The 11,064-nt window shown below is 39.2% G+C and overlaps 1 long non-coding RNA gene across 1 annotated transcript; it reads right to left on the bottom strand.

The window, feature by feature from the left end:
- Positions 1–2,476: 2,476 nt before the first annotated feature.
- LOC131889715 (uncharacterized) lies at positions 2,477–6,300 on the bottom strand. The gene is made up of 4 exons (XR_009374221.1): positions 6,118–6,300; positions 5,460–5,534; positions 5,297–5,400; positions 2,477–2,572 (listed from the first exon to the last, which is right to left on the bottom strand). It is a non-coding gene; the product is annotated as an uncharacterized LOC131889715 (long non-coding RNA).
- Between the last annotated feature and the right edge of the window lie 4,764 nt (positions 6,301–11,064).

The raw sequence follows: 11,064 nt of genomic DNA, 5'->3' as shown, positions 1-11,064 counted from the left end.
GACTTTGATGCGTCCCTGAAAATGAATGAAAAAGGAGTTTGCTCGATCATTTTGCACCAAGAGGGACTTTTGAAAAGTGCCATCTTACTCGGAATCGGCAGCACTGCTGGCTCTCATACCTATAAGTCGTAAAAGCCGTTTCTTGTATTCTAAAATTCCTAAATTACACCCTCCTAACAAACGTCAAGACTCGATCGATTTTGTCGGCCAAGAATCCGGATTCCATTAGTGTCTAGACTCCATTGACTTGAACAGAACTCAAGACGAATACCAGGTTGCCACTAAGCCGTTGTAAGTAAGCACAAAACTGCCCTCCGTTGGGAATCGAGATGAGCATGTAGAAATCGGTCGAGAAATCGTTTAAGCTCTAATTTCAGCCACTGATGTTCCTTCATTCTACCTACGAGTTGATGAATGTCCAATAGTCGAAAAAGTGCATTTAATAGTTATTTTGCTTACTTTGATCGGGAGGCCAGAAGAAAGTTCCTCGGATAATCGGGGACCCAGTAATTTGGAAACGGTTTCTGAAAGTGATGAATTCAAATGAAAACTGAAATTTTTAAATATCTATTGATGTAGGACTGATTATGAATGCTATTTCTTCGAAATAACGTTTCGTTTCTAATCTACTACAGATCATTTACAGTAGATCATGGTAAAATTTGAATGGATAATGAAATGCTTCGAACAAAAGCGCAATAAAGACTGAAAAAAGAAACGCTGTACAAAAAGAGGAGGCGAAAATTAGGATCTCTTTTCTATCCGGCAGTTGCATAAAGTCCAAATCGTTGTGTTCAGCAATAATGCCAAGTCCTGGGTAACGTTTGAAATTTTGGAAAGTGACGTCTTATAGCCTCTAAAACTGATGGATTGGCATCTTTAACAAGGATATGAAGTTGAATGCCGAGGTTTTCATTATTTTCAAAATACCCAATTGTTTCCCGGCCCCATAAACCTTGCGCCCGAAATAAACTACTTTTTGTACCAATTCGACAATATTACAAAAAGTGACGCAACTTTTCGCCAAAAATAAAGTAACTTTAATCAAAAAGAATAGCAGCCTTAGCCTAAAACCTAACAATATTCTTCCGGCTTAATATGTTTAAGAGGACCGATTCACATCTTCAAATTGTAATTCTTCAAGACATGCCAATTAAACAAAGATTGAAGCTTTTCCGTAGGTTCCAATAAATCGCAATGAGTTTTTTAACACTACTTGGTCCAACTCGAATCCTTGGCATATAGTTGAAGGACATTAACAATACATAATAAAAATTACCTGTTCAACCCCAGCTGGTGGCAATCTCGAGATTGTTTGTCCGGTCCAACTTGAGAATTCTTCCAGAGCGACAATCAGTTGCTTCCCGGTCCAACGCTCATTCAAGGTCAGTTTAAAGGCCTCTCTAGGATCATATAACACCATCTTTGGCTTCAAAATGTCTCCATGATCAAGTTTCTGATGTGGCTGGTGACGTCGTTCTCGGGGCTGACGCCGAAAAACAAACTTGACGACCACGGACATCTTGACTGATACTTAGAAACTTGTCCAGGGCCCTAAATGAACTCTCCCATTTAACCAAAGTTTAGACACATGAATCAACCAAGAAACCATAGGAGGAATTGCTTTTGTGTAGGTTTCATTATCTATCACCTGATCAGTCGCCAAGTGGGCCGTTGAGTTGGACATTTCTAACTCTTTTATCTGGATTCAAAATCAAATGCCTCTAAAAATGCCAGCCACGCCCTCCATATTTGTATTATTTCCACGTCCAAAAACCTAAATTCCTAGGACGCAATTCGTTCAAATAGGTTCTTCCTTGAATATTGAAAGACTTTGAAGATGAATTGGAGCGTAACATTCTTAAATATCTACCTGACCTGAGTGTAAGTCCACCGTTAAGTGATTAAACTGGCAAAGAAGCCTTGAAACTGCGTCTGTAAAAACGGATTATGAGTCCCAGGAGCATGGCCTATAGGTTTTGGAGCAATTTTCAGGTTGGTTCAAATGTCAGAAAAATTAGAGGCAACGAGAGTAGGTATACCTGAGTTATTGGCAGGATACATATGTATCTCTCATTTTCTTCATCCAATGCGGTCTGGTTTTGATGCAGTTTAAAGATATGATACTATCGTTTCGAATGTATGCAACCCAAAGCCTAAGCAGGCATTCAATTTCGTCTATAATCCGAAATTTGAACGGATATCTGTCTTTACGTTGCTTGATTCTGTCTCGTTCAGTCGAACCACGCGAAGAGCCTCGTCCTCTAAAGCAAAAGTTGAGAGGAGATAATAAATAAAATTGTTCCGTAGTTGGAACAAGGAACAAATATAAGCAATCTATTTAACGACAGATGAAGCTTCGGTCGTGCGAAAAATCACGGTCGAACAGTCCCACCCAATCAGTCTCTTGTGATCGTTCTGGACGAATCCAATTCATGATGAGGTTGCGAGAGGATACGGAAACAGGTCCAAGTGACCCTGCATAAGCATTGACCGTCAGAAATACAGTGGGATGCGGGTGAGAGCGGAATTACTGTTTCCACGGGCTCCTCACAACGCAAATCCTCTAAGACTAAAAAATACGAATGAATAAGGTGAGAAAGTGAAAAACGAAAAGGACCCATGTCATATTGTTGTACAACAATCAAGGAGTTCTCCAGGTAGAGCCGTCCTTGAACAATCTGTCAAGTGGAAAAAGTGACTTAATTTCAGTCAAAATAATCCTTATTGCGATACTCGGTCATGTTTGGGTGCAAATTGAATTAGAATGCGTGTATAATTTTAACAAATGCACAATAGATAAAAGTGCTAAAAACATGAACGCGCCCAATAATGAAATTGTTTACAAAAACGTGGTACCACCGGAACGATAACTAGAATGGGCATTGATGTGCCAAATTGGCTTTATTCCTAGTTTTGTTTGCCCATTTGATTGAAATTTTAGATTTTCTCTCATTTACAAATATTTGATCCATATTCATAGTTCGGTGTTGCTAAACCGACATGATTTTAATAAGGGACTAGTTATTATACTGTTTTATTATTTTGAAGCTCCTAATTTATTGTAAAATATTTACTTACATTCAAAACTTGAGTTTTAAGTCTCTGTGAACTTGTGAAAAAGCAAACCAGGACAGCAAAGCTACTTCCAATCTTTGACTCATTAAACGATACTGGTGTATGTTCTTATGGCAGGCCTCATTTTCATGGTGATCAAGAACTAGTGATGGACCAAATCAAATTTGAAATTCCAGGTTGCCAGAAAACGTGGAAAGTTAGAGTACCCGCCTACTCCATCGTGACGCAAAAAGTTAAGTTTCAGCACAAAGCAACCCTGGCTTACCGGGGAAAAACTCAGGGCTACCTTTTGAGGCTAACATAGCGTTTCGAACATTTTACCAGTATTGTTACAAGCCATTGAAAATGAAAATTGGTATCCCTAGTCGCAGGCTCCGTGATTATCAATTTGATCTCCATCAATACAAAGAGCTTTCCAACCGTAAGATATTAGCTAAAGATACAAAGCTCTGTTTTTCTCATCAGATTTTTTATCATTTTTTTGTTTTGTTTTTTTCACGGGCTTTTCTACCGCTACAGGGAATGTAATCCCCAGTACTATTAAAATGAAAGTTATAATTCGTCTATTTATTACCTTTCAATCTTTATATGATATTTGGTCTACCAAAGAATTTGAGTTGGCAAACCGAGTTAGCTCCTTGAATGTAGGGTTGATCTGGAATGCTATCTAAAAATTTGTCCAAGTCTGACTTGAAAGATGCAACCGGTCAAACAAGGCCTACGCTTTCCTACGAATATTAGAGGGAAGCAAATTAAACAATGAAGGAGCCCGAGAAAAGAAGAGAAGTGAGCTTCATTGTTCGAACTAGCCTGGATTCTCGAGGGCTTGAGGGTGCTCTCAAAACGGACATTAAGCCTCTACGGTCACTAGAATTGACCCTAAATCCTAGGTTGGGATTAAGGTCATGGATGCTTTTGAGGACGGACAGTATCAGGTACCCTTCGTACCTTCTCTGAGCACTGTACAGTCCAACTTTTTTTGTCTCTCCCCAATACGAAAGCTCTCTCATTCCTGTGATGTTCCTAGTGAAACATCTTTGGACGTGTTCGACCTTTTGCAAACCTGCTGAACTCATTGGAGCCCAAATGGGCAAGGCATATTCAAGATGCGGCTTAACAATCAACTTGTACAGAGCTAGCATCGTGATACTCTCTCAGTATTGTTGCAGTAAACAAGTTTAAATTCCTCTAAACATTGAGAAACCCACGTTTTTTTGCACACAACAGATGAACATTTTTCGAGTGCTTTTTATGAGACACGAATTTTGTAGCACGCGGAAAAGTTTGCGCCTTCTCATTTACAAATGCCAATCTTTATTTTAAGGTTTCTACCTAGTACCAGAACCCTGGAGTATGGACGGGGGTACTTGGGTCGAAACTTGTCATTTCGGAATCGATTCAATGCAATGCGTTCTTCGTAATGTGAGACTTTATGAGATGTGAGGTCGTCAGTACTGCATCTTTCAATTTTCACCTCAATCAAATGACTGGATCAAAAGCCATGCCTTCTCATAGCACACTATATAACTCTTGACAGAATGGATGGGCATTTTTGGTAATTGATCAACAGATCCTGGAAGGTGTAAATGGTCTTCAAGAAGTACAAAATGCACACTAATCTCCCCAAAATGGTATGTGAATCCATAGTGTTTTACAATGGTTGACAGCCAGCTAAAAGATAATATTTGAATTGAACCTTATTTTATCGTCAGTGTTGCCCTCATTAAATGGATAAAGAAGTTATTTGCATACTGTTAGTAATGAGGAGATATTAGACAACAAAACAGTTGCAAAACTGTACATGTTGACCATTAATATCTTATTAGTTTGTATGTTTGTTTCGCATGGAGTCAGATGACTGCTCTCTCGCTCATGTTGGTTTTTTTTGTCCGTTTCTATTAAGCAGTGATTTATGAGAATCAATCAAATTACGAAAACCAATTTCCATCTAGTTCTGAGCCAAAGGGAGAATTCCTACTTGCTAGTACACAAATCTCAAGGCAATGTCCAACAATATCTTTTGTACCGTACAAAACTTTGGAATTTCAAAATCACAAATTGCCCCACGCGAGAGATTTTCCGAAGGATCCATTTTGATCGGAGGAGCTATTTGGATTAAAAACATTTGAAGACACGAGTATCGTATAAGTGTTGCTCCTCTAAAGAGCGAAACAAAAGGCAAAATTAGTTTCCCCAACAAAATGAGCCACCTGCATACCTGCATCTTTCAGTATGTCTCGCTCCGTCACTCTTGAATGAATCCGGTGCTCATGATCCTGGTTAGTAATTGCTTCTTTGGGATGGATTCGGTCTCCTCGGCCACTAAAGAAACGATGAGCCCAACGGTCAAAATAGACTCCATGAGGTTAAGACAGTCTTACCTTGTAGCTAGTAAATACCGGATGTCAACACCACTGTATTCAACATTGGCAAACTAGTCCATGGCATTGTTTATTCTATGAGGAAGTCACGCTTTATATTTGAATAATCCAAATGTGCCCTTCTCACTTACAAACCCTCTAATAGCAACGCCTCCAAAAAGAAAATGCAAGAAAGAATTATTCACATGCCAATAAATTTGAAAAAAAAACTACATTTTTAAATCTTCAATTTCGTTCCAAAACAACTCAATCGACCCAAATGTTAATTAAACGCAGTTTAACGAAAAGTTGTGTCTTTAGGGCTAATTTTAAGCCCTGATTATTCTTGAGGCATCCTTGAACATATTTTGAACTCCTTGTTGATCACAGAAGTTAGAAATACTTCGTACTGCGTATGATTGATGCTTGCAAATTCCGTTTTTGTGTTCGTATGAATATAAAACGAAGAGAATTAACCTGTTCTTACCCATTTATTTAGCTAGAAACGACTTGAATAGCTCAGAACAGCTAGTAATTACTTATTGTTAGACCTTTAAAAAAATCACAGATTGATTTTTTTTGACTTTTTAGAGCCTTTTTGGCTAAAAAAGTGTTTGGCCGAAATTCCCGACCTCTTAATTTTTGACCATTTTCCACTCCTCATCGACTTGTTTTTTACCTTATACTTCTTCATTTCTGTACCCCTTTTTGGTTGAATTGGGCGCACTAACACAGGTTTTTCAAGCTTAATAGCTGATTTTCCCAGTTCAAAGCCGTCACTAGTATTTAGTCAGCCATCTACAGCGCAACTCTTTGACTTCTTTCACGTAGCCTTCATTTTGCCATCCTAGCCTTCGCACTCCCAAATGAAATAACGACACAACGAGCTAACGCCATTCTATAGCAAAAATTGTTACAACTTGTTTATAGATGACAAATGTTCTTGACTTGGACATCTCAGCTTACTAGCAGGTCTATTAAGGGCGCAAATTTTAGTTTGATTTCACCTAATTTCACCAAATATCGGGCTGAGATTGGGAGTCAAGGATCACTTTTCTGACTTTGTGAAAGTTTTGAATCAAAACGATATGAGTCAAAGAGCTCCTCGTAAGTAACTAGATTTTATGATAGCTTTGTATCGAGCGTTTGGGTTAAAAGTGCGAATAAATTTGCTCCGGAGCACTAGGAGGAAAAAAGCAACAGTTGTCTCAACTCATTGTCAAGTCACTCAACAGACTTATCCTACTCTCTGTTAGCACTTTCTCCTTCCTTTTTTTCCTCTCCCCGTACTCTCGTCCTCATTTTTCCCTCAAACTCCCTCCTACCCAAACTTTGTAGCCCCACCCTATTCTCTAGACGCCATGAGCCAAACGCATCTTTTAGATCGTAATGCTCAAGGGGCGATCAGAGTTCCGCTACTCCTCCTTCCTTTTACATTCTAGAAAGCCTAGTGGATTTGATAGTTCTAGTTCAGGCATCGATCCAACCAGAATTAAATTCACTCAAACAATTAGACATTATCTCTTACAGAAGTACTCTTATTGCTCCGTGCAAACTCAAGAATTGCTATGTATGCCAACAAAAATCCTAAGAAATGATTTTACTTTATTTTTTATTACGATTATCAGCCGCTAATCTCATCAAAACACTCCATGCACCAAATACAATTCTAAACTTATTAATTTTCCTCCCATTCCTGAAGTCGTTTCACATTTTCTAGTAAACACAACAAATACTAACTGAAATATTTGCTTTGCCGTTTTTCATGTTTCTTTTTTCTGTATCTTTTTCTTTAGTCCCTTCTTTTTTTATAACTTCGAACCGATATGATTTCCTACAAGCCTTTCAATGTCATTTTTGTATTTCTTCCACATCACGTTATCGTGTTGCAGCTTGGCCTCTGTAACATTATTGACTATGTCATGTCTTCGTTAATTTGCCCAGGTCCTGGTGAAAACAAGCTTTTTGCTTACCCAGAACCTGAGGAATTACATGCTCATGAAATTTTTTGATATATCAAGATGCTAACTCAAAGATTAAATGCCGACATTATCCAATCATGATCAAAGTGTTCCTGAAATAAATCTATCTATAAATCTACAAGACATTCAGCCAGGAAAAGTTGTATCTTAACATGTCATATATCCAACAAAGACCGCACAAAGGTCAAGGTTCTGAGGAGATAATATTGATAGGCAAATCCCGCTCATTACCATGACAGAAACTTGGCTTCGATCAGGGGTCGTAGATCAAGAGCTAGCCATGGTTGGTTTCATTTTAGTTCAATGCGATAAAGTACGTCTCAACAATCCCATTTTTCCCATGGGGGCGTATGGCTATACCGGTCTGCATATAGAGAAAGTCATTGAGGAATTAATGAGTCATGAGTCAGTTGGTGTAGCTTATATCGACTTTGCTAAGGCTTTTGACATGGTAGATCATGAAAACGAGATGCAAAAGCCAACTACCGGCCAATCTCGCTTCTCCTCATGGTGTTCAAAATCTTGGAGTTAATCATATTGGACCAGATGGTAGAATTGCTGAGACAAATTTGCTGATTCCCAGTCCTCAGCATGGCTTCCGGACTTGGAGATCAGCATCGACTGCGGTCCTGTCCATGTTGACCAAATGGAGGGAAAAGCTCGTATTCCATTATTACATTGGTACCCTTCTAATAATAATAATCTTTAATGCGACTCTTGGTCATGTCATGGCGTAAAAATAACTATACAATAAAATATAATGTATAAACATCATACAGAGTTCTGTTCGACCTGACTGCAACTTTTGACTCCATGGATGGGGACATTCTTTGTCGAAAGCTCGAAATACTTGGATTTGACAGGCTTGTTGGACCTTTGATTGCGCATCCCTTGAGTAAAACTCCTCTACTTGTGATTTTACGGTCTGGTCCCATCAAAACTGCATTACTGCCTCGCCGTGTTCGGGGAAGTCCGTCTCCACGATGGTGATCCCGGGGGAGGGACACTTGATCGGCTTCAAGTGGCCATTTAACCGGGTCATGATGCACTTTCTTTTGGGTGTTACAGTATCTGACCGTGTATCAATCAACAGCTTGATCAGGACATCAGGAGTCTCCTCAGTCATAGATTTCTAAACACTGCTTGTCGGACGACCGACCACTCCGATGGTAAAACAGTATAATAGATGGTATCCCGGGAAATTGATCACATAACGGTATATTATTATGTTTATTTTTATTTTTTTTGTATTTTGGAGTGCTAGGGTCGGAGGGGAGGGGTGAACCTCACCCGGTCAGCGAAGCAAGCCATCACATCGTTGAATTCATTTCCGATAGGCAGGGCCTTAGTCCGTATCAGATTGGTTCTCCGTCTGTGGGTGTGGTTAGCGTCTAAAAGTTTCCCAAGCAAGTGGTCGGTCGTCCGACATCCAGTGTCTAGAAATCTATGCCTCAGTCAATGAATTGAACGCAATTTTGGGTGATATACCAGGAATTTCTGAACGCCTTTGCTTTGTGCAGCACTCGAGGGAAACCCGCTCTGCGGGCAAATTAGACCTCGTTCTTCCTGGTCTCCTCAAAAGCATGAGGAGGTGCTTCATTCACTGAGTTGTTAGGACATGTGTGCCTCATGAACTTAGGGTGGTGATGTGCCATCGGAAGCTTAAGGAAGAGATTCAGTCAATCATACTACTCGACACTAACAATTTAGGACTCCCTTTTGCTGTTTTTTTCTTCCTTTCCTAGATAACCTACTGAAAAAAAGTGTATTGAAGCACTTAAAAGGCGAATGCATACATTCATACTTAACGCATCGGATGTATGTTTGCAAATGTAATCATAATCTTTGTCCCAACCCAGGATTTAGGGTCAATTCTAGGGACCGTACATGAAGGTGATCTCAAAACGCACATGAAGCCTCCAAGTCCTCGAGAATCCAGGCTGCTTAAAACAAGGAGGTCATTTCATGTCCCCCGAATATTCGTAAGGAAAACGTACAGGTTGTTCCTGTTACTCAAACTTGGACAAGATTTGGATCAAATTTCCTGATCAACCCCCTGTTCAAGAGCTAGTTAGATCTGCCAACTTTAATTTTTGGGTGGAGTAGAATGAATATGAATATGAAGTTGAGTAAGAATTATGCATCTTTCATCAAAATCCGTTGGGCATCAAATTCCAAGTAGTAGAAAGAAAGTCATCAAAAATGCTTTGGTCTTCTTATTAGAAGATAGATAGACAGCTCATTCATTGCTCAATTGCGTGTTTTATATTTCATTCAGAACTCTGTCTCGATTGAGCCGTAAATTTAAACTCGTCGTTTGTGTATCGTAGATCGTTTGCTAGGAGAATTAAGCCACCGGTTGCTTCCAGTCTGAATTAGTAGGTTTTTCAACTGGGATCTCAGATTATGAGGACGTCATGGAAGGGATCAGAAACGGAAAAAAGTGCACAAGATCAATCGGATATGACACATACTCAATCTTCGTTTCAATCGTCTTAAGGTCGGATTTCAATGTTTTGTGAGTCTTATGGCACATAGAAATCAAAATCAAAAAGGAGAGGACGGTCCCATATTCTCATTGCACTTAATTCTAGTGTTTGGATGGATATTACTGATCGATCAAATCTAATATACATGTACTTTGTCCGCCTTTTAATTTTGACTTGATTAGCGGTAATGGTCCAATTACTGTATCAAATTGTTTACCACTTCATCAAAATGGAACACGATGCTTTGTTGGTCATAGTCTGAGAACAACTTGTAACACAGGGTCAAAAATGTATAAATTTCCAGTACTCTGCATGTGTAATTTTCAGTGCGAGGCATGCACAGCATACAATTGCTGCCGTGTGTGACATTGGATTTTTGTTTATCAAAATGCAATCTCCCAGTGGTAATCCCGTGGGAATCAAAGTATCCATTGACAATCGATACCAACAAATATGGGCCAGAACAACCTGACAACTTTCCCAATCGCTTCTCCATTATGGACCATTTCTTAGAGAACACAAACGCCAACATGGGGAATACTTATGTCTGGCATTATCACTTCATATCACGAATCGAAATCATAAATTACTCAAAACCTGTCAACAAGGCGACCTTGTGAGTCATCCTTTGTCAAAGCAAAGAAAAGACACAAACCATTCTGTTCCTAAGTTATTAATGAAATACCAAAGTTTTTTTTTTTGCCCTTCAAGACTAACAGCATTCCTTGCATAACGAGGAATAGCTCAAATTCCAAGGCCGAACAGTTTTTACTCATATCAGATAACACTCCTCTGGAAACCAATGCCTTACATTCTTTATGTTCACATCCTTTGAAGAAACCCTTCATTAACGTGAAGACCGTAGAATGTTGTTTCTCTGTATTGATTTCTTCATGGAACTTAGTTCCATGTTCACAAGCACAAGTAAAGTAATAATGCAGAAAGAGAGGGGGGGGGGAGGTGAAAAAAATTACTTGACTTTTTCATAAAGGCGACGAGGGGCGTCCGGTTTTTTTTCTTCCTTCAAACGTGAGCTCACAATCAGCATGGCAATCATCATCNAAAAAATAGAGCAGAAAGTCACTAGAGTTGGGGAGAAATAGAACTACTTTTGGAATTGAATTTTGTACTTGACGAACCTTGCTAGTAAATTGA

The sequence above is a fragment of the Tigriopus californicus genome, chromosome 10 (assembly GCF_007210705.1).
Source record: "Tigriopus californicus strain San Diego chromosome 10, Tcal_SD_v2.1, whole genome shotgun sequence".
NCBI lineage: Eukaryota > Metazoa > Arthropoda > Copepoda > Harpacticoida > Harpacticidae > Tigriopus > Tigriopus californicus.
This window is presented reverse-complemented; position numbering and strand designations above follow the sequence as displayed.